The sequence below is a fragment of the Acipenser ruthenus genome, chromosome 29, assembly GCF_902713425.1.
Source record: "Acipenser ruthenus chromosome 29, fAciRut3.2 maternal haplotype, whole genome shotgun sequence".
Taxonomy (NCBI): Eukaryota; Metazoa; Chordata; class Actinopteri; order Acipenseriformes; family Acipenseridae; genus Acipenser; species Acipenser ruthenus.
The window spans coordinates 12,052,667-12,072,990 of NC_081217.1; the positions used below are offsets into that span (position 1 = coordinate 12,052,667).

Genomic DNA, 20,324 nt, shown 5'->3' on the forward strand with positions numbered 1-20,324 from the left:
CGGCCTCCCCAGCGCATCAGCATGACAACCGTCTGGATTGAGCTAAGTAGGGTACATCTCTGGGGTTTTCAAGTGGGCACCTTCCATCCTTAGTGTTTCGTCGACTAGCCCACGACACCTCAAGAGGGCTCGACGGTGATTCTGGCGTCCCAGCATCACCCCCCTCCGTCCCCCACTCAACTCAGCCCAGCTTACTTACCTGTCCCCAGCCAGAATCTTTCCGCCTCAACCACAGCCAGTTGCTGCTCCTCTCTGCTGCTTCAGATAAGTTCTTCACTGTGCGACGCAACTCTTGGCCACTGAATCCGACGTCTCTGAGAAACCAGGTTGTAGAGTGTGCCACAAATCCTCGACAACCCACTTCCACTGGGTAAACCCGAACTCTCCATCCTCGCTGTTCCGCTTCAGTGGCTAGTTGAGCATACCGCAGTTTCTTCCTCTCATACGCCTCATCTACAGCGTCCTCCCATGGCACTGTTAACTCTACCAGGTGAACAAGGCGTGCTGATCCAGACCACAAGACAATATCTGGTCGAAGGTTAGTGGTGGCAATCTCAGGTGGAAAAATAAGCCGTTGACCAACATCTGCCAGCATATTCCAGTCTCTAGCAGCTTCCAGTTGTCCTGGGCGAGGATTGGTTTTAACACCTTTTCTTGGTGGTTGCTCTCCTGGGCGGAGGAATGTTGTCTTTTGTGTGTAATGTTTTGATGGAACAGGTGGCAACTTATTGGTCATGTTACGCTTGTCTTCCAATGCTAAGGCCAAACATCGCAGCACCTGGTCATGGCGCCAAGTAAACCGTCCTTGGCTAAGAGCCACCTTACATCCTGTCAAAATGTGCCTTAATGTTGCAGGTGATGAACACAAAGGACATGAGGGATCCTCTCCTACCCAGAGGTTTAGGTTCTGTGGTGATGGGAGAACATCATATGTTGACCTGATGAGGAAACTGATCCTGCTCTGTTCCATTGACCATAGGTCTTGCCAGCCAATCTTGCGTTGTTCCACACTCTCCCATCTCATCCATTCTCCCTGTTTGGCCTGGGAAATGGCCTTTATACACCTCATCCTCTCCTCCTGCTTTTGCACCTCGTTGACTACCAGCTTCCTTCTTTGAGCTGGGGCCGCCTTGTGCCATGTAGGAGGAGTTGAACTGAAACCAAGACCCCCTCTTCCATGCTGAACTTGCCCCATGATATCACCAATTCGAAGGGCAGCCTTTGCATCTTCCACAGCTTTCTTTGCCGCCCACTTTCTTCCAGTTTTCAACACAGGTGCTGCCTCCCTTACGCATTTATCGCGTGACTCTACTAATGTCATTTCCAGTCTGACCTTGGCGCACTTAAACTCCTCGGTTAGAGCAGAGACTGGTAGCTGCAGTATTCCTTTACCATAAAGCCCCACTCTGCTGAGGCAGCGTGGAACTCCCAACCATTTCCTGATGTATGAACTGATTAAAGCTTCCAGCTTCTCTACTGTTGTCAAAGAAACCTCGTACACAGTCAGTGGCCACAGCAACCTCGGCAGTAGACCAAACTGAAAGCACCAGAGTTTTAGTTTACCTGGTAGAGCGCAGCTGTCTATGCTCTTCAACCCTTCCACTGCTTGTTGTCTAACTTCTCCCACACGAACTGTGTCCTTTAGATCCCCGTCGTACCATCTCCCAAGACTCTTCACTGGCTTCTCAGACACTGTTGGTATTGCCTCACCATTAATGAAGAATGTTTTATCTACTACTTTGCCTTTAATTATAGAGATGCTCCTTGATTTAGTGGGCTTGAATTGCATTCGTGCCCATTCAATGTTATTGGTTAATTTGCCCAATAATCGATTAGTGCAGGCTACTGTTGTAGTCATGGTTGTCATGTCATCCATGTATGCTCGAATTGGTGGTAGTCGCATTCCAGAAGCCAAGCGCTCTCCTCCTACTACCCATTTTGATGCCCTAATGATTACTTCCATTGCCATGGTAAAAGCCAGTGGAGAAATGGTGCATCCTGCCATTATTCCAACCTCTAGGCATTGCCATGTAGTGCTGAATTCTGAAGTTGAAAAACTGAATTGCAAATCTCCAAAATAGGCTTTCACTAAATTTGTTATTGTCATCGGTACACCGAAAAAATCAAATGCTGCCCAAAGTAGTTCATGTGGCACTGAACCATATGCATTAGCCAAATCCAGGAATGTCACATGGAGCTCCTTCCTCTCCTTTTTAGCTGATTGAATTTGTTGCCAGATCACATTGATGTGTTCTAAGCAACCTGGGAAACCTGGAATGCCCGCTTTTTGTATTGAAGTGTCAATGAAGCAGTTCTTTAATAGGTAAGCTGACAATCTCTGAGCAATAATGCTGAAGAAAATCTTGCCTTCTACGTTTAATAGGGAAATGGGACGAAACTGACTGATGCTTGTAGAATCTTTTTCTTTAGGTATAAAGACTCCACCTGCTCGGCGCCATGCTCTTGGTACAACCTGTTTTTCCCATGCCACTTTCATCAATTTCCACAGAATTCGTAGAACTCCTGAAGCACTCTTGTACACTCTGTACGGAACTCCATTAGGCCCTGGAGATGATGAAGCCCTTGCTTTTTTCACAGCTTGCTCTATTTCTTTCCACTTAGGTGCACAGTCCTCCATTTGGTATTCTGGTGGATTGATAGGTGGGATGTCTGACGGAATTGACATAGGCTCCTGCCTTTTTGAATCTGTATGTGTTTCCTCCAAATATCTCTCCAGCTCAACCTTAGATGCTTTTAGTGTGCCATTCTTCTCACTGGTGAATAACTTCTTTACAAATTTGAATGGGTCTTTATAAAAGTTAGCTCTCGCACGCTCCTTCTTTTTGTAGCGTTTCCGTAGGCGCTCAGCTCTGCGCAATGTTGCAAGCTTATCTTTTATATATATTACATCTTATCAAAGCCCAATCAGCTTAGAAGTGACATGAAGAACCTATAAAATCATACATTTTTTTATCGTATTTAATTTTAGCCTAATAGGTGTATGGAGCGGGCATGTTATGGTTGTGACAATATTGAACTAATTAGTTTGGTTAATTTAACAAAATTATAAAGGCCATGTGCTGTCCTTAAATTTATAATTGAAACAATTATTTGCAGAAAGTAGGCCTATTATTCTTGTCTGGCAACATAAGCGTGCAATTTTACAGAGGGAGGGCGCCAAGCAGGACCGTAACTACAGCGGGGCGAGCGGAAAAATTACTTCGTTTAAAAAAAAAGAAAAAGAAAAAAGGCCAGATTTATTAACCCTATGCTGCCGACTACAGTTCGAGTGTGTGCTCATTGGTTGGTTGCCTCATTATTTTTTTATTAATGTTCTTAACAATGCAAATTTACAAATAAAAATAGGCAGTATTTATATCTACATACAATACATATTATACAAGTATTATACATATCTTAACTCCTATAACGTCGAAAAGAAAAAAAAATGGGTAGGGGGCGCGAATATTCTTGCTCGCCCCGGGAGTTAAAATACTTAGTTAGGGCTCTGGCACCAATGGAAGACGCGGGAAATGTCATTGTACTGTATGGTACACTTATTACATATCGTGCCTGCCTTTTACATTTATTAAATCGCGACACTCATTCAATCTGAAATAGCTTCGGACTAGTGTTAGAGCTATAGACTACACCAGGGGTTTTCAACCTTTTTTTGAAACTGCACCCCTTATGTCTGGAGGTTTCAGGTCGAGTACCCGTTTATAATTTTCGCTCTACTGGATGGCACAACAGTTGCAATAAAAGGACAAAATAACAAACAGTACGCTTAATTCTTAATTTTAATAAGTATTTGGATGCACAGAATTAAGAGGCATGTATTTACTAATCTATTTGGAAACAGTCGTATTCGCTTTCTGTATTCGGCAAAGTTAGTATAAATAATAGTGTGCATTGTAAACGCGAACGTTTACTTCCCATCTCCGCATAATTACGTGCCATTTAAAATGTTTACCTAAACATAAAACTATAATAACTACTAACAATCATGTCATTTTTATTTGTGCTTTTCTGAGTCGTCCTGTGTACCCCCTATGACCCTTAAAAGCACCCCGGTTGAAAACCCGTAGCATAGATATACGTAAATTGTAAGGCCTATTATGAAATTAAATAAATAAACAAAAACATTTCGCTAAACTTACCGAATGCGACTGTCGTAGTCCCATGGATGACATCCTTACCCGTCCCTCAGTTTCTGGTGGTTGAGCACCGCTGGCTGTTCCAGCCTGTAGCGCGGCCCTTACACCAGCAGCAACTGCGCGCTCGACGATTACATGTAAGTCACTGGAATCCGCCATGACGTCTTTCTGAACGTGAACCTAACCGACGTCCGTGGATATTTGCCCGCCCTTCTTAAGAATGCTGACGTCCCAAAGTGGGCGGAGCTCATTTGCACACAAACTCCAGATTTAGCTGGCCAGTTAAAGATTTAGCTAAATGTTAAATCTTGATAAGAGATTTAAGATTTAGTTAAATATTTAGCTAAATGTTAAATCGTGTTAAGGGATTTAAGATTTAGTTAAATATTTAGCTAAATGTTAAATCGTGTTAAGAGATTTAGTATTTAGTTAAATATTTAGCTAAATGGTAAACCTTCTAACTAGATTTATAAATTATATCTGAATGTACACATTTAAAAAAATCTTTATTTATTTTCACGAGATTTATAAATCTGTCGAAAAAATACAACAGTTAAGTTAAATCTGGGAAAAAAGACGTTTTTTTACACACGGCACCCCATAAAAAATGCCTAATGCTTAAACCCTCCAATAGCCGCTATTTTAGTTAATACACAAGTTGATAAAGTGCAGGTGTGCAATCAACAGTTAACAGGCCTTTTATAACTATACATTGTAAACACATACACCATTACAGTGAGGATAATCAGGACAAAGACGCTACTCTAAAAGTCTAAAACAACCAATAACACAGAAAAAAGTTTGTATGCAGCACTCAGATAATTACATCAAAATTCACAGGATCGTAATTACCAACGCAGAATACAGACAATGCACATTCTCTTTTGTAATCAACCCCATACAATTGCGACCGACGTCTAAGAGCACGTGGGATACTTCACTGAAACCACTCCAATATGGAACGGACCAAACTATTCAATATGAATAGTAGTAGTTTTTACCATTAACTTCTAGCGCTTCAGCCAATTCACAGCGCCTCAGTATTATTACACTTGAAAAGTTACAATCCTTAACAGTAATTCCCGACCCGTGAAAAATCCCTTTTCACCATTAAGAAGATGACCACAAAGCACAATACTCCCTTAAGCACCAAGGTAAGTATTTCACCAAATAAGACACTGTACCAGCACTAGCGTCTCAGCTCTGCGGGTCAGCTGACGCTTAGGCGTCTCGTGCTAGCGTCTCGACGCTCGGTACTCGCTCTGCGTGGTGTCAGCGCTTCGGCGCTTGATGCAGCGCTTCGGCGTTTGGTGCAGCGCTTCGGCGCTTGATGCAGCGCTTCGGCGCTTGATGCAGCGCTTCGGCGTTTGATGCAGCGCTTCGGCGTTTGGGACTTGGTGCTCGACGCTTGGTGCGTCGGTGCTCGGCGCTTGACACTTCGACACTCAGCGCTTCAACGCTCGGCGCTCGGCGCCTCGACGCTACACGCTCGACGCGTCGGAGTTCTGACGCTCAACGCTCAACTCTCGACGCTCGACGCTCGGTGCTCGACGCACCTTCGATGTCGTGCTCGACGGAAATGTCGGGCTTCCATCGTTGCACGTCTTGCCAGGCGAAGCTGCCTGCCAGTGACCCGCACGATGAGTGCATGGCATGTCTTGGTCCGCGCTGATGGATAGGGCTTTTTGCCACCGTTGTGCTGGTTTTCAGACACGCACCCTTCGGCAAAGGGCTAAGAAATCAGTGGGTGGGCACTCTCCCTCCTTGGGATCTTCCCACACCATTTCAGCCCCGCCGTCGTCTATGGCGACGCCGCCAGGGCGACTGCAGCTCTCCACGAGCCCGGCCTCCCAGATTACAGCTGGTCAGAGGTCCCCCACCAGACGTGCTAGGGCTCGCAGCCCCTCCCCTTCTAGGGTATGCCCTCGTCGGGAGTCTAGGTCGCCCTCCAGATCGCCTCGACGTAGAGGACGCTCTCGTTCCCCTCGTCGCGACAGGCGATGCAGAGACAGGTCGGGGGTGGTAGAGCTAACCTCCAAGATGTCTCAGTTCATGGAGATGATGATGGGACAGCAGTCTCTTCTCATGTCCCTAGCTAATGCAGTGCCTCGAGCCCCAGAACAACTCACTGGGCTCGTCGCCAACCAGCCAGTGGCTCCTCTACAACCTCCATTGGCCGTTTCCCTTCCACTGCAACCTCAGGACTGGGATATCGATGCCATTTCCAGGGATGCATCTGACATCCTAGAAGGGGACAGTATAGAGGCTGAGGTAGCCTCCCAGCACTCGGATCAGGTCGCTGAGTCCGAGGTGATGGATACTGACGACCCTATGTGGTCTGTGGTGGACAGAGCAACCCGCCACTTGGGCATCGATTGGCCTGGGACAGAGCTTCCCCGGCGATCTCTGTATGAGTCGCCTTCAGCCCAGTCCCATCAGTCCAGGATGCTTCTGGCATTCCCGGACTTTGTTAAAGAGGTGCAGTCTACTTGGGGGGCTCCGGCCTCTGCTCCAGCGATGTCTCGCAAGGCTTCGGCCTTTACTATGCAAGGGGCTAGTGAGGCCAGTTTAGCGTCCTTTCCACCGGTGGATGCTGCGTTCGCCGCGTTAGTGAAGACGCCGACACTATCTGGGCTTACTAAAGACCCAGCTTGCCCCAATAAGCAGTGCAGGACCACAGAGATACACCTGAAAAAAGGGTACTCTGCGGCCACGGAGGTAGTTAGACTGTCTAATATAGCCAGTCTACTGATGGTTTATCAGGCGGCACTCCTTCGAGACCTACCTGAGTGCCCTTCTGCGGCCCTCAGAAGCGAGCTAGGCACACTCAGTCAGCTGCTGATGAAGCTAGCCCAGCTCAATGCGCGGGCTCAGGGCAGGAGCATCGTGTCTATGGTGGTGGCCAGAAGACATCTCTGGCTCTCGCAGGCGAGAGTGCAGGAGCCTGACAAGGCCCCTTTACTGGATGCTCCGATTACACCCGGACACACATTTGGTTCGGCGGTGGAGGAGATGTTGCAACGCTCCGTCAAGGCGCGGGAGGCGTCGCTGCAAATGGCTAAGATGTGGCCAAATAAACAGTTCCAGCCAAAGCGGCCTCCGGAACAGCCATGGCGTAGGACACCACCACAGCAGCAGGCGCAACCACAGGGTAGTAGGACCTCCCTCATAGGTCCATCAGCGCGCGGCCAGCCTGGGTTTGCAAGACCTCGGCGCGTAGAATGGCGCCCTAGAGGAGGTGGCAGGTCACATCCTCGTGGCTCTGGCCAGGCCCCTCATGAGCGAGCACAGCCAAAGCAGCCCTGAGGCATCCAGGCAGCTGTTAGCCCACCCTTACACTGTTCCACAGCTCCAGTTCTGGCAACAATGCACCAACGATATCTGGGTGCGCAAAACTATATCCACTGGTTACACCCTTCAGTTCCAGTTAAAGCCTCCCCCCTTCAGGGGGGTGGTCGTAACTGCAGTGAAGGACCCGGTTCAGTCCTCAGCTCTGAATGTGGAAATACAGGCATTGCTCAGGAAGCGTGCCATTCAAGAAGTAGACCCTGCTCTGATCGACCAGGGGTTCTATTCCAAATACTTCCTGGTGCCCAAATAGGACGGCGGGTTCCGCCCTATTTTAGATCTGCAAGTACTGAACAAATACCTACGGCGGTTATTGTTCAGGATGCTTATGCACAGGCACATCATCCAGTCAGTCCGACACGGCGACTGGTTCACCACCGTGGACCTGACAGATGCGTACTTTCACGTTCCCATCTGCCTGGGTCACAGGAAGTATATGCGTTTCGCATTCCAGAGCAGGGTGTACGAGTTTTGTGTCCTCCCATTCGGCCTGTCACTAGCTCCTCGAACCTTTTCCAAATGTATGGATGCCATTTTAGCTCCCTTGCGGGCTCAAGGCGTCCGACTGCTGAATTATCTGGACGACTGGCTCGTCTGCGCGCAGTCGAAGGAGCAGTTGGCACAGCACACAGTGATGGTTACAGATCATCTTCAGCGGCTAGGTCTGAAGGTCAATTCAGAAAAGAGCCGCCTCGTGCCGAGCCAACAGACCGAATTCTTGGGTCTGCATCTGGACTCAGTGTCCATGGAAGCGACCCTGTAAACACAAAGAGTTGCCTCGCTGGAGCGGTGTCTCTCCCTATTCAGGTTGAGAGAAACAGTCAGCATGGAGCTGTGTCAGCGCATGCTGGGGTTGATGGCTGCCGCCTCGCAAGCCCTTCCTTTGGGCTTAATACACCAGAGACCTCTGCAGGCCTGGTTCAATGCCTTCGCGTTGCATCCGCGGAGAGACAAACACCGCAGGTTGAGGGTATCCCGAACCTGCTGGGAAGCACTGCGCTGGTGGAAAGTTCTGTCGAACATCCGCCAGGGCGTACGCTTGGGTCCCATCTTCCGAAGGGAAGTCATCACAACCGACGCTTCCAACCAGGGTTGGGGAGCAGTCTGGAACGGGACAGGGAAACGTGGAGTGTGGTCAGGACCCTGGAGGTCAGCCCACATCAATACTCTGGAACTCAGAGCGGTGGACCTCGCCCTTCGGCACTTCTTGCAAGTGCTTCTGGGCAAGGACGTGTTAGTGCGGTCAGACAACACCACGGTAGTGGCGTATATCAACCGCCAGGGCGGCTTGCGGTCCCCCGGTCTTCATCGGATGGTAACACGGCTGTTGCTTTGGGCACAACCGCTTTTAGCCTCTCTGCGTGCGGTTCACCTACCGGGCAGAGTCAATTACGCAGCGGATCTTCTGTCCAGAGGCGGTCCTCTTGCAGGCGAGTGGCGTCTTCACCCTCGGGTGGTAGAGCGCATTTGGGAATGGTTCGGCACAGCGCAAGTCGATCTCTTCGCTTCGCGAGAGACCACGCACTGTCCCCTATGGTTCTCGTGAAGGACCTCGACAGCCCCCTAGGAGTCGATGCACTGTCTCATGAATGGCCGCATAGCTCCTGTATGCATTTCCACCGATTCCGATGCTCCCCGCCTTCTTGGAGAAGGTCAGGGTAGAGCAAGCGACAGTGATTCTGATCGCTCCTCGGTGGCCTCGGAGGATATGGTTCCCGAGTCTGGTGCAGTTGTTGCACGGTCGCCCGAGGGAGCTCCCTCTGCGAGCGGACCTGTTGTCCCAAGCCCAAGGAGGGCTATGGCATCCAAACCCCAAACTCATGCAGTTATGAGCTTGGCCCCTGAGCGGGAGCGCCTGTCAGCCTTAGGGCTTTCGACGGCGGTTATATCGACCATTCAGAGTGTGAGAGCGCCCTCTACTAGGTCGCAGTATGCGTATAAGTGGCAATTGTTTCAAAGTTGGTGTCTGGCTGAGGGCCATGACCCGGTCTCCTGCCCTATGGCAGTGATATTACAGTTTCTGCAGAAGCTGCTAGATGAGGGGAAATCTCCCTCTACACTTAAAGTGTATTTAGCCGCCATTTCGGCTTGCCATGTACGCATTGACGGGTTATCACCTGGTTGCCATTTTCTGGCATCTCAGTTCCTGAAAGGTGCAAGACGCTTGCGGCCTCCAAGGATGACCAGTTTACCGTCATGGAGCCTTGATGTGGTGCTAGAAGTCCTTACCAAGGCACCGTTCGAGCCTCTCCACAGTGTGGATATGAAGTTCGTGTCTATAAAGACTGCGTTTTTGCTATCAGTGGTATCAGCAAAACGCGTGGGCGAGTTACATGCACTTTCGGTGCATTCATCATGTACTCGTTTCGCAGGAGACGGTTCTAAGGTCTCCATGCATCCAAATCCGGCCTTTTTACCCAAGGTCATATCCCCGTTTCATATGAACCAACCAGTCGAGTTGATGGCGTTCCATCCTCCTCCTTTTTCTTCCCCAGAGGAAGAGCGGTTACACATGCTCTGCCCTGTGCGGGCATTGAGGTGTTATATTGACTGCACAAGGACTGTGAGGCAAACAGAACAGCTGTTCATATGCCATGGTTCTAAGACTTTGGGTCAGCCGTTGTCTAAGCAATGCCTTTCCCATTGGATAGTGGATGCTATTAAGTTAGCATATGATTCTATGGGCCTTCTGCCACCAGGACAGTTGAAGGCACATTCCACAAGGGGTATGGCAACATCCTGGGCCCTCTTTAGAGGGGTGCCGGTGTCTGACATTTGCGCTGCAGCCAGTTGGGTTACACTGCATACTTTTACGAGGTTCTACAGGTTGAATGTATTGGAATCCTCTGCTCCGTCATTTGGAGCATCTGTGTTACACTCTATTACGCCTCAGGTTGCTGACGTATAGAGTGGTTGACAATATGGTGTGACTATTCCACCTTAGGACAGGTGTCATTGCGAGCATAGATGCTGAGGCACAGCTCCGCATATGCGTAGATGTACTGCCTACGCAGTTGCGTTATGACGTAAGTCTGTCCTACTGCCGAGAATTCTCCCTCGCGATGGCTTGGGTACACTGTTCCCATACCTTGATGGTTATTTTCGACTTGAAAGGGAACGATAAGTTGTGGATGCAACCCCGGTTCCCTAAAAGAGAAAATAACCATCAAGCCGTGAGGTAGCTCCGGAAGCCTTCACGGCCTGAAGAGCAAAAGAGGAAGTGACTCTCCGCGCGTTGCGTGTAGTAAGCTCCCAGGGGGGTGGGCTTACTCGGCAGCTCGCGCGGAGGCCTATCGGCAGCTTTGCTATAAAGCTCAGCCAATCCCTACTGCCTGATGGCAATATCCCATACCTTGATCGTTATTTTCTCTTTCAGGGAACCAGGGTTGCATCCGCAACCTATCATTCTGTTGGGCTCCGAGGGTGTTATCTAATAAAACAACGTAATCGGTGAGAGCGTTCGGCTTAACCAAAATGTTGCTGTTTCAAGCCCACGCAGGGACGAGGCATTCTTTTCGTCAATCGCCTTTCTGTCAAGCCAGTAAACCTGTATATAATGAGAAACGTTCAAAAGCTCGGAAACACCATAATAGAATCCAATGCCTTTACAAATGTGTTTTGAAACTGTTCATTTTTCAAACAAATGCGGTTCTCAAAAATTGTTTTGCCTACTTTTTTCTATTGCTATTATTATTTTTTTCCAGAGTAAGACGAACAGGCAGACATCCATGAAATAGGTAAACACTGCTACAGCGCTTGAACTGTCTCAACAAACGTTTAGCTCGAAAACGTGTACATTGAAAGTCAATTAACATCTTTAACACAATCATGTGTGTTCCAATAGCGGCTATTCCACATGGTGATCAATAAAGTGAATGCTGGCTTTGTTCACATATTAGCAAGACGTTTTCAGGATTCACGCATATTCTGAACAAGCACACTAGAATATGGTAATGAAAGGACAGGAAAATAACAGGTTTATTGGCTCTGGTCTTGTATCGTCACCCTGACTAGGTTACCAATGCGCAAATACGAAGCATATTAAAACTTCTTCACAATCTTAAATCTTCCCACATGCATTTCAAACACTTACTGATAAGTACGGCCCTATCCCAATGTAACTGCTTTGTTTGGACACCGACGATGGCTTGGATATTTATTAAACCACGATCCTATTGTTCCCACTTTCTTTAGTACTACCAAATGTGCGTTTCCCATGTCAGCCCTAGTGGCCTAATGGTTAAGGCCACTGGCCTCCTGAGCCAAGGATAGTGGGTTCGAGTCCCATCTAGGTTGGGGTGTTGTTATAAAAACGAACACAATTTTGTTATGTTTTATTGGCATGTGATATTTTGTAGATCTTGTATCTGCTAAGTCCGCTCACGCTAGCCACAACGTGCTTGAGTGCTGTGGCAGCAGCCATGAAGCAAGTCAGTTTTTCAGTTGAAATAAAGATCTACTTTGTTTTTTGTGTATGGGTGGTTTGAAAAGATCACTTAAATTGCTACGTATTTTGAAATAAAGATGTATTCATTATTATGAACGTTGACAGAAAGGATATTGTATTTACATTTCCCACGTGTGCTTGCCTTGTATAAATCGATGGAGTTTCAACAAAGGCATTTGACTTCGGTTCATGTTAGCCTATACTGCCATCTGCAGCATTACCGCGGGTGTCGTTTACTTCTTTTGACAATAATATGGATCATTTCTCAGTCCAATGTAAGAACATGTAGTTGTGGCCGAGTGGTTAAGACGATGGACTAGAAATCCATTGGGGTTACCCCGCACAGGTTTGAATCCTGCCGACTACGTAAGCTTTCTGTTTAATTGTATGTGTTCATTCCTAATACATGTTTAAAGATGAGGAATCTGAAATATTACTGGTACTAATTCATATCGCACCGGTTCATTTTGTTAAAGAATGTTCATTTTGGCACCATTCCAAATGCTGTGGTTTCTTTAAAGAAGAAAAGTCATGGCCCGTACGGGGATCGAACCCGCGACCTTGGCGTTATTAGCACCACGCTCTAACCAACTGAGCTAACCGGCCACACACATGGAGCGCGTTAATAAAACCCGAGAAAAACAAGGCCTGCGGACATTATGATTACCAAGATGTTATGTTAAACTCAACAATAACACATTCAAAGTATTGGAAAGGCATAATTAGAGGTCTCATCTTTATGAGGCAGTTTAGCAGTGTGAAGAAAGTGGCGAGGTGCGGGCTTGCGGTGACTTTCTCTCATTTAAAAAGCTGTGATTTGAATACTAAAAAGAAAAACATGTAAAATTACCAAGCATTCGGTGGACGTTTTAGAAATAAATTAACAAGAACAGTTGTCAGAAGTGGGGTTCGAATCCACGCCTCCATGGAGACTGCGACCTGACCACAGCGCCTTAGACCGCTCGGCCATCCTGACTTACACCGACGACTTTGCACAACGAAGCAGCACACTGCTGAACCTCCCATGTCTGACGCTGCAGTAAATCACCTGGCGTGTGTGTGTACTTGTTCTTTTTCTGTTTATATTAAGGAGGGCGACAGGTTTTGTCGCATTCTGTATGGAATCACAAGGACACTCCTCTTACTGAAAGAAAATATACTGCAAACAGAGCGATCGCTTCACGGTTTGAATCAAAATCAGAACAGTCTGTTAGCAAATGAACTTCATCAAAAAACCACAAAGGCATTACATAAATGTTACAGATATATTTCGTAGACAGAACAGTTGTAACATATTTGAGTACTTTTCTAAACAATCTGCTAATAACAGACATAATCTCAAAGCGCTATAATTTAATTTTAGGTTTTATGAAAGACAAGTATGGTTGCGCATTATATCACAGAAAACAGGATAATCCTATCGCTTCATTTAAATCTTCGGGTTGTACAGTACGGAGATAGAAGATCCATTTGGATTCACATTGTAATAGTTTTTGATCGAGATTATCACGTCCTCGAGCTTGAAATTTTTTTTTTGTATGCCGCGGTATTTCAGATCTGAAATGGAATGTTTGGCATCTACGAAATGTCTAGGTAGTGGTGAATGGATATCTTTTCTCCTAATTGAACTTTTATGCTTGCTCATCAATGCGCAATCGTTACTGTCTAGTAGTTTTACCAACATATTGCAAATGGCAAGGACAAAAAATCAAATAAATGACATGCGTTGAAGCACAGGTCATCACTTGTAAGACACTGTACTCTTTTTTCGTTGTATGGCTTGTAAAACGCAAACGCATTATCACAGGCGGCACAATTACGACATGGAAAAAAAATCCAGTAGATTTGTCCAGTACACCTAGATCTCTCGAACATGTAAATGAGTCAGCCCGTGTTCATTTCTGTGTATATGACATTGTCTATAACCAATATCTGTTATGTAAGCGTATTGGTATGAAACCAATCGCAATTAATGCGATCCGTGTTTTCTGACAGTTTGATAGTTTTAATCAATCATCGAAAAAGCAGCAGTGCTTTGCAACTTAATCTTTCTTACGTTTTGGTAAGATACCCACTCAGAACGTGTCCGCTTCCTCCAGCCCCCTAAGGAACTCTGGAGCGGTCATCAATAACAGCGAGCAGTTGGCCAAAAACAACACTCGCTGTCTTCTTCACGCTCAAAAACGAACACTCTCACTCTTCCTCGTGGGTAGCGAGCCCAAACACTTTCAAAACGCATTTCGCTAGCAAATCACTATAGAAATGATCCCTGAAAGTATTGTTTTATGGGCAAATGGCCGACCGTCTCCCTCCAACTCTGAGTGGCACCGGTAGCTGTGCCGGTGACAAATAAACAGGAGCAATTTCATATAATGCAATTGCTGTAGCCCAGTGAGTTGTTACAATAACATTTCAAACTCATTCCAGACTGCAGGCGGTTAAAAGCTTAATTGGGTTCAAGTTTCTCGTATGATTTAAAAAGTACGAGCCAGTTGCCTCATTTGCATTGCCTGCCTTCCTCCTTTGCACTGTGGCGTCTATCAAATGTGTGCTTAAAATCTGATGAATACGATTCCCATTTGAACCGTAAATATTTTAATTATACGCATACAGTGTTCTGTTGGGCTCCGAGGGTGTTATCTAATAAAACAACGTAATCGGTGAGCGCGTTCGGCTTAACCAAAACGTTGCTGTTTCAAGCCCACGCAGGGACGAGGCATTCTTTTTGTCAATCGCCTTTCTGTCAAGCCAGTAAACCTGTATATAATAAGAAACGTTCAACAGCTCGGAAACACCATAATAGAATCCAATGCCTTTACAAATGTGTTTTGAAACTGTTCATTTTTCACCCAAATGCGGTTCTCAAAAATTGTTTTGCCTACATTTTTCTATTGCTATTATTATTTTTTCCAGAGTAAGACGAAAAAGCAAACATCCATGAAATAGGTAAACACTGCTACAGCGCTTGAACTGTCTCAACAAACGTTCAGCTCTAAAACGTGTACATTGAAAGTCTATTAACATCTTTAACACAATCATGTGTGTTCCAATAGCGGCTATTCCACATGGTGATCAATAAAGTGAATGCTGGCTTTGTTCACATATTAGCAAGACGTTTTCAGGATTCACGCATATTCTGAACAAGCACACTAGAATATGGTAATGAAAGGACAGGAAAATAACAGGTTTATTGGCTCTGGTCTTGTATCGTCACCCTGACTACTGTCAGGTAAGGAAGTGGCATTAATCAAAACGTAATTATGTAAGGTTACCAATGCGCAAATACGAAGCATATTAAAACTTCTTCACAATCTTAAATCTTCCCACATGCATTTCAAACACTTACTGATAAGTACGGCCCTTTCCCAATGTAACTGCTTTGTTTGAACACCAAAGATGGCTTGGATATTTATGAAACCACAATACTATTGTTCCCACTTTCTTTAGAACTACCAAATGTGCGCTTCCCATGTCAGCCCTAGTGGCCTAATGGCTAAGGCCACTGGCCTCCTAAGCCAGGGATAGTGGGTTCGAGTCCCATCTGAGGTAGGGTTTTGTTATAAAATCGAACATAATTGTGTTATGTTTTATTGGCATGTGATATTTTGTAGATCTTGTTATCTGCTAAGTCCGCTCACGCTAGCCACAACGTGCTTGAGTGCTGTGGCAGCAGCCATGAAGCAAGTCAGTTTTTCAGTTGAAATCAAGATCTACTTTGTTTTTTGTGTATGGGTGGTTTGAACAGATCACTTAAATTGTTACGTATTTTGAAATAAAGATGTATTCATTATTATGAACGTTGACAGAAAGGATATTGTATTTACATTTCCCACGTGTGCTTGCCTTGTATAAATCGATGGAGTTTCAACAAAGGCATTTGACTTCGGTTCATGTTAGCCTATACTGCCATCTGCAGCATTACCGCGGGTGTCGTTTACTTCTTTTGACAATAATATGGATCATTTCACAGTCCAATGTAAGAACATGTAGTCGTGGCCGAGTGGTTAAGGCGATGGACTAGAAATCCATTGGGGTTTCCCCGCGCAGGTTCGAATCCTGCCGACTACGTAAGCTTTCTTTTTATTTGTATGTGTTCATTCCTAATACATGTTTAAAGTAAATCAGTAAATCACCTGGCGTGTGCGTGTACTTGTTCTTTTTCTGTTTATATTAAGGAGGGCGACAGGTTTTGTCGCATTCTGTATGGAATCACAAGGACACTCCTCTTACTGAAAGAAAATATACTGCAAACAGAGCGATCGCTTCACGGTTTGAATCAAAATCAGAACAGTCTGTTAGCAAATGAACTTCATCAAAAAACCACAAAGGCATTACATAAATGTTACAGATATATTTCGTAGACAGAACAGTTGTAACATATTTGAGTACATTTCTAAAAATCTGCTAATAACAGACATAATCTCAAAGCGCTATAATTTATTTTCAGATCTTATGAAAGACAAGTATGGTTGCGCATTATATCACAGAAAACAGGATAATCCTAGCGCTTCATTTAATCCCTCGGGTTGTACCATATGGAGATAGAAGATCCATTTGGATTCACATTGTAATAGTTTTTGATCGAGATTATCACGTCCTCGAGCTTGAAATATTTTTTTGTATGCTGCGGTATTTCAGATCTGAAATGGAATGTTTGGCATCTACGAAATGTCTAGCTAGTGGTGAATGGATATCTTTTCTCCTAATTGAACTTTTATGCTTGCTCATCAATGCGCAATCGTCACTGTCTAGTAGTTTTACCAACATATTGCAAATGGCAAGGACAAAAAAACAAATAAATGACATGCGTTGAAGCACAGGTCATCACTTGTAAGACACTGTACTCTTTTTTCGTTGTATGGCTTGTAAAACGCAAACGCATTATCACAGGCGGCACAATTACGACATGGAAAAAAATCCAGTAGATTTGTCCAGTACACCTAGATCTCTCGAACATGTAAATGAGTCAGTCCTTAATAAACACTGTCCGTGTTCATTTCTGTGTATATGACATTGTCTATAACCAATATATGTTATGTAAGCGTATTGGTATGAAACCAATCGCAATTAATGCGATCCGTGTTTTCAGTCAGTTTGATAGTTTTAATCAATCATCGAAAAAGCAGCAGTGCTTTGCAACTGTAGTTCATCTTTCTTACGTTTTGGTAAGATACCCACTCAGAACGTGTCCGCTTCCTCCAGCCCCCTAAGGAACACTGGAGCGGTCATCAATAACAGCGAGCAGTTGGTCAAAAACAACACTCGCTGTCTTCTTCACGCTCAAAAACGAACACTCTCACTCTTCCTCGTGGGTAGCGAGCCCAAACACTTTCAAAACGCATTTCGCTAGCTTTATATAAAAGTTTATTAGAAAATCCATTACATAATCACATCACCAAAACATACATTTTACAAAAATAAATCTGTCATTGAATTAATTTTCCAGTTTTTCATTGCATTGTTTCTTCCCAAGTTCTTAATATCCATCCATATATAATCTTTCACTCTACCAAAAACAATTTTACAAAAATCAATTTCTGTTGCTTGATTTTTTGTTTTATTATACAGATTCATGTTTCTCAACAACCACAAAGCTTCTTTGGCACTGTTGATGATCAGCCATGCCTTCTTCCAATTATCTGTTTTTAAATCCCCTCTTGGCCCATACATAATCACATTACATGTCAATTCATTTGTTTTGATAAATTTTTTCAGAAGCACTTTTAACCTCCTCCAACATCGTTTAGCAAACTTACAGTTACAAAAGACATGTTCAACCGACTCAGTTTCTTTACAATCAGATCTGACACATGTATCTGTCATTGCCATTTGTCTTTTGTACATAAGCTGCCGACAAGGTAAGCGTGCATGTACAGATAGCCAAGCTATATCCTTCTGAGTATTAGATAAGCCAGGATATCCTACATTTCTCCACACAACTGTTGACACGTTTGCACATTGAAAATTAACTTTGATTAATTTATCATTTGCCAGTTTCTTTTTCTGCAAATCTCTAGGTTTCCACTTTGCTTTTGGCCAATCCATCAGATCATATTCTAAAATAAACCGTGAAGCCTTCTTGTATACAAAAGGCATCATCCAACTGTAGGGCACTGTCAAATTTATATAAATTAATCCCATCTTTCTTACAAAATGTCCAAAAAAATACCTGGCAAAGAAACTGCATTTCTTATTCATCTGAAGAATTGTGTTAATTAGAAAACAGACAAAATTTGCATACAAATAAAAAATGACATTAGGAAAACCTTTCCCTCCATTTTTCTTTTCCAACATTACAGTTTCCCTTTTCACCTTTTCCATTCTCCCCCCCCCAAAAGAAAATAAACAGCTCCCTATTAATCGATTTGCAACATGCTCTATCCGGAGGAAAAACCTTTGCTACATATAAGAGCATTGACATAAACACCACTTTAATTATTAAAATTTTACCTTCCATTGACAACTTTCTGGGATTCCAGAAAGTGATTTTCTTTCTCACTTTACTCATCACCTCCACCCAATTCCTTACCCCACTCAGATTTTTTATCAAAAATCATGCCTAAAACTTTAATGTAATCATTCTTCAATTTTAACATTTTCTTAATTTCATCTCTCTCCTCCCACTCCCCCATACAAAAAGCCTCACTTTTCTCTTTATTAATTTTCGAACCAGAAGCTTTCCCATATAAAACCATAATTTTCAAAGCTTCCTGAATAGAGTAGAAGTCTTTACACATCAATGTCACATCATCCATGTATGCTAAGGCTTTAACCTCCTGATGATCAGAGCCAGGAATTACCACCCCCTCAATCTGTGTATTCTTTCTAATTCGTAAAAGTGCAGGTTCTAAACAATAAATATATAACAGGGGTGACAAAGGACACCCCTGTCTCACCCCTGACTTCACCTCAAAACCAGCAAACATAAATCCATTAACAATCACTTTACTACTGATGCCTCTGTACAGCATCTTCACCCATCTAATAAATCTTTGATCCAAACCCATGTACTCCAAAACTTTAAACATAAAACAATGATCAACCCGATCATAGGCCTTTTCTTGGTCAAGATTAATTAAACATAAAGGCGAATCTCTCTCCTTTGCATAGATACATGCATCTCTAATCAATACTAAATTCTCAGCAATAGCTCTTCCTGGAACACCACATACTTGGTCAGGATCAATTAATTTTGCCGTTATATTTTGAAACCTAAACATTATTATCTTGGACAAGATCTTATAGTCACAATTGAGGAGACTAATAGGCCTCCAGTTTTTCAGCTCCTCTTTTTCCCCTTTATTTTTAAATAGGAGAGTTATCAGCCCTTCCCTCATAGAATCGCTCATTAGTCCACTGCTCAAACATTCATTGAAAACTTCTAATAAATCTTCTTTAATCACTTCCCAAAAGGTGCAATAAAATTCTATGGGCAACCCATCTGATCCAGGAGTCTTACCTGTTTTAAAAGAAAAGCATGCTTCTTTAATCTCATCCAAATGTATATCCCTCAACAAATCATTATTCTCTTCTAATGTTACCTTGGTTTCCAGACTTTTAAGAAACAAATCTTGTATTACAGGATCTGTTTCTCTCTTTTCATAAAGAGATTTATAAAACTCCTCTGCAATTTTTAACATTTCATCTTTCCCTTTCAGAACTCCCCCATTCTCAGTTCTCAAGCCTTGTAGACAACTCTTCTTCCTAAACATTACTTTAAAGAAAAACCTACTACAAGTCTCGTTTTCTTCCATGTACTTGACTCTAGCCCTAAACATAACCTTTTTTTCCATTTCTAAAAACATCTTGTACAGTTTCTCCTTAATATCTCTTATTTCCTCCTGGAAATCAAACCCCTGACTCTGCAACCCAAACAAGTTTTGTAATCTTTTTTGTAACTTAACATATTTATTTTTCCTTTCCTCTGCCCTCCTCCTTCCTAGTGATATAAAATAGCCTTTTGTCCTACTCTTGATCATTTCCCACCATTCACACACCGAATCAAAACACACTTTCAACTCTTTCCACTCTGTTTACCTTTTTTTAAAAGCCTGAACCAAATCCTGATTCTGTAATAATGCACAATTAAATTTCCAAGAACCTCTTCCATATTCAAAATTGTTAACCAGTTCAACAGATACCACCAAACTCTTGTGGTCTGAAAAAAAAACAGTTTCCAATTCAAAATTTTTCACATTTAAAAACTGTGAAACGAAACAAAAATCTATTCTAGAAAAGGAGGACTGTGCATTATTGAACCATGTAAAACCAGGGTCTAATGGGCAAAAGCATTTTGCTGCATCCTTCAAGTGAGCATCTTTCACTATTATTTTTAACAATTTTCCTGATTCATCTAAATTCCGCTTCCTTTT

The 20,324-nt window shown here is 43.9% G+C and overlaps 5 non-coding genes across 5 annotated transcripts; 2 read left to right on the top strand and 3 right to left on the bottom strand.

Moving 5' to 3' along the window:
* The first annotated feature begins 12,237 nt into the window (after positions 1 to 12,237).
* Positions 12,238 to 12,319, top strand: trnas-aga (transfer RNA serine (anticodon AGA)). Its single transcript has one exon. It is a non-coding gene; the product is annotated as a tRNA-Ser (tRNA).
* A 165-nt stretch (positions 12,320 to 12,484) lies between these two features.
* Positions 12,485 to 12,558, bottom strand: trnai-aau (transfer RNA isoleucine (anticodon AAU)). The gene has a single exon. It is a non-coding gene; the product is annotated as a tRNA-Ile (tRNA).
* A 1,464-nt stretch (positions 12,559 to 14,022) lies between these two features.
* On the bottom strand, positions 14,023 to 14,237 carry LOC117424897 (small nucleolar RNA U3). The gene has a single exon (XR_004547952.2). It is a non-coding gene; the product is annotated as a small nucleolar RNA U3 (small nucleolar RNA).
* A 1,701-nt stretch (positions 14,238 to 15,938) lies between these two features.
* trnas-aga (transfer RNA serine (anticodon AGA)) lies at positions 15,939 to 16,020 on the top strand. Its single transcript has one exon. It is a non-coding gene; the product is annotated as a tRNA-Ser (tRNA).
* A 1,105-nt stretch (positions 16,021 to 17,125) lies between these two features.
* LOC131702276 (small nucleolar RNA U3) lies at positions 17,126 to 17,331 on the bottom strand. The gene has a single exon (XR_009309426.1). It is a non-coding gene; the product is annotated as a small nucleolar RNA U3 (small nucleolar RNA).
* Between the last annotated feature and the right edge of the window lie 2,993 nt (positions 17,332 to 20,324).